This window comes from Aulostomus chinensis, chromosome 1 (assembly GCF_037954235.1).
Source record: "Aulostomus chinensis isolate RoL2024-O1b breed Wild chromosome 1, RoL_Achi_v1.0, whole genome shotgun sequence".
NCBI lineage: Eukaryota > Metazoa > Chordata > Actinopteri > Syngnathiformes > Aulostomidae > Aulostomus > Aulostomus chinensis.
Genome location: NC_141320.1, coordinates 50,170,860 through 50,173,447, shown reverse-complemented (window position 1 = coordinate 50,173,447; position 2,588 = coordinate 50,170,860). Strand labels below are relative to the sequence as shown.

At 44.2% G+C, this 2,588-nt stretch overlaps 1 non-coding gene across 1 annotated transcript; it reads left to right on the top strand.

Moving 5' to 3' along the window:
* The first annotated feature begins 1,718 nt into the window (after positions 1-1,718).
* trnaa-ugc (transfer RNA alanine (anticodon UGC)) lies at positions 1,719-1,790 on the top strand. Its single transcript has one exon. It is a non-coding gene; the product is annotated as a tRNA-Ala (tRNA).
* Positions 1,791-2,588: the final 798 nt, after the last annotated feature.

The window sequence follows — 2,588 nt, the reverse complement described above, 5'->3', positions numbered from 1 at the left end:
CTCTAAATAACTCGTTCCCTGACTGGGAATCGAACCCAGGCCGCGGCGGTGAGAGCGCCGAATCCTAGCCACGAGACCATCAGGGACCACATTGAGCTCTCCAACAACAGAGACTATAGACAATGACTCAAGAACACAGGACTCTGTGGTCTCAGCTTGAGATGCAGAGGGTCCACCAAGACCACCACACACCTCACCCTCCTAAAGACAGTCCACCCCAAGGATCCTGTCCCCCTCTGCTCCAACTCAGCCCTCCATTCATAACTGACTTTGTCTCAGTCTCTTCACAATGCCAGTCACTGAAACACTGACAATGTGATGGGGCTTCCTGTCTTTATTACATTTTCTTCAAAGGATCCCGTGTGTCTTCTTTCTCTCTGTCTGTACTTGAGTGTGGTACCAGGCCCAGCTTGAACGGGTGACTGTGTCTGAGTGGGTCGAGGCTGGGCTGCAGGTATTGGGAGGTTAGAACCCATCTGTGAGGCTCCAGGTGGAGCGATCACCTGTGAGGGTCCAGGGACAGCAGGAAGCTGCACAGATGGTAAAGACATGGAGGGGAGACAGGTGGTGCTAGAGCAGTAACAGGAAGTGTCTGGCATTTTGGTTCATCCTGTGAGATGACGTGAGGTTGTGGTTTTGCCTCCAGCCTCACCTCCTCATCAGTGTTCAAAAGGTTCAAAGGTGAAAAAATGGGATTCAACCAAACAGCTGGAATGAAGAGTTGGTAACACTTGCAGAGCTGCAGGGAGCTGGACAGGTCTCACCATGGGGGGATTTGTCCCACAGATCCTGCTGAAGTGGCTCCTCCTCCTGAGACCTGCAATGCTGGCTGGACCTTTGGAAAAAGAACACAACAAATCTTCATAAACATTTACTTCAGCAGGAACACACAAGAAGGTGGGACTGGTTCCTTTTTCATGTTCACTATTTTGTCGTCTTGGTTCATGTTTTGGTTGTCAAAGTTAATTCTGAATATTTGTGGAAAGTTCGCCTGCCTTTACTTGTACCAGTACTTCCTTTAGTAACAAATTAAAAAGCTCAAGCTAAACTTCAGTCAGGACAACCATTCTTTCTCATTCTTCGACCTCTGTTTTATGTCCATGACCATCCTGTCTGTCACCTTTGGTGATGGAGACATCAGTTGATGACATCAGCAACGGTCCTCAACCTAACTGCCTCTGCCAGAAGCGAGCTGTCATCTGTCTCAGGGGACACAGTCAAGTGGACCGGGGCGGATGAGGGCCTGCTGCTTCCTTGAAATATTTCTCAATATTTCAGTTGCAACTGTATAGTGATGGTGGCTCAGTTTAGAGCTGTCAATCAATGTTAATAATTGATCTTAGCATCTGGAGATTATTTTAGGAACACAAATACTTTTACTTCATTCTGAGGATGAGCAGACATTCAATATAATGATTATTTATTAGTCAAAGACTCCTGCTGGTCAGAGAGGATCTGGGCTGGATTGGAAAGCTTCAGAGAGGGAAACCTTCACTCTGGATTGGACTGAGAACGGAGCAGCCTCAGCTTCCTGGAGCCTGACTTGCCTCTGTGGTCTAAGGTTGTGTGGGCTGACATCACAGTGAAACTACCTAGATCACAGAGCCTTTGAGATCACAGGCTGACTTCCTTTTTTCCCTAAAATGAAGAATAATAATTTAAAAAATGTTGTGTCTGTGTTTGTGTTGCTGCATCAGTTAAACAGTGACTCTGACAGAGGGGATGTAGCTCAGTGGTAGAGCGCATGCTTTGCATGTATGAGGCCCCGGGTTCAATCCCCGCCATCTCCAGCTGGTCCTTTGGAGCCTTCATCTTATCAGCTAAATTGATCCATAAATGTGACAACAGTTGATAACAAACTACCAGAAGAGAAACCAGTCTGTTGCATATCAAAGTATTTGTAGCTGCGTCAGTGTGACTGTGAGCCTTCATTTGTTTCCTCCAAAAAGTTTAAAATGAACTCAATGCTGAATCCCTCGTCGTCATCACTGAGCTGCAGAATTGGTCCATGCAGGAGGCTGAGCAGGTCTTCCTCTCTGGTCCAGTGTCTCAGCACAGGTCAGAGTAGAGAATTAAAACATGAACACAAAACTTTATCAGCTGTTTACTGATATCAGTGACTACCTTCAAGTAAGAGTGTTCGTGAATGGACCCTTTTTAAAGTTTATGTTATAATGTTTGAAAAATGATGCTCACAAAATCAATATAAAAGTGTTTGTGCTAAAATGATTCCAGTAGATTTTATTGCCATTTTAAGAGTTCAAGCGTAATTTGATGACATTGTTTGATGTCATGACTCTCAGTTACTTTAGCAGGACCATCGTGACATGAAATCTTCCTCATCATCCCATATCGACCCTCAACCCCTCACACAGAACCAGGAGCCCTCAACTGAAGGAACCTTTAAAACTGAGAAGTTGGACAGAAAGCAGTATTTTGGTGGAACGAACCTTTAAAACTATAAATTAGAAAGTATTTTGTTGGAATGAACCTTAAAAACTATAAATTAGAAAGTATTTTGGTGGAACGAACCTTTAAAACTATAAATTAGTACGTATTTTGGTGGAATGAACCTTTAAAACTATAAA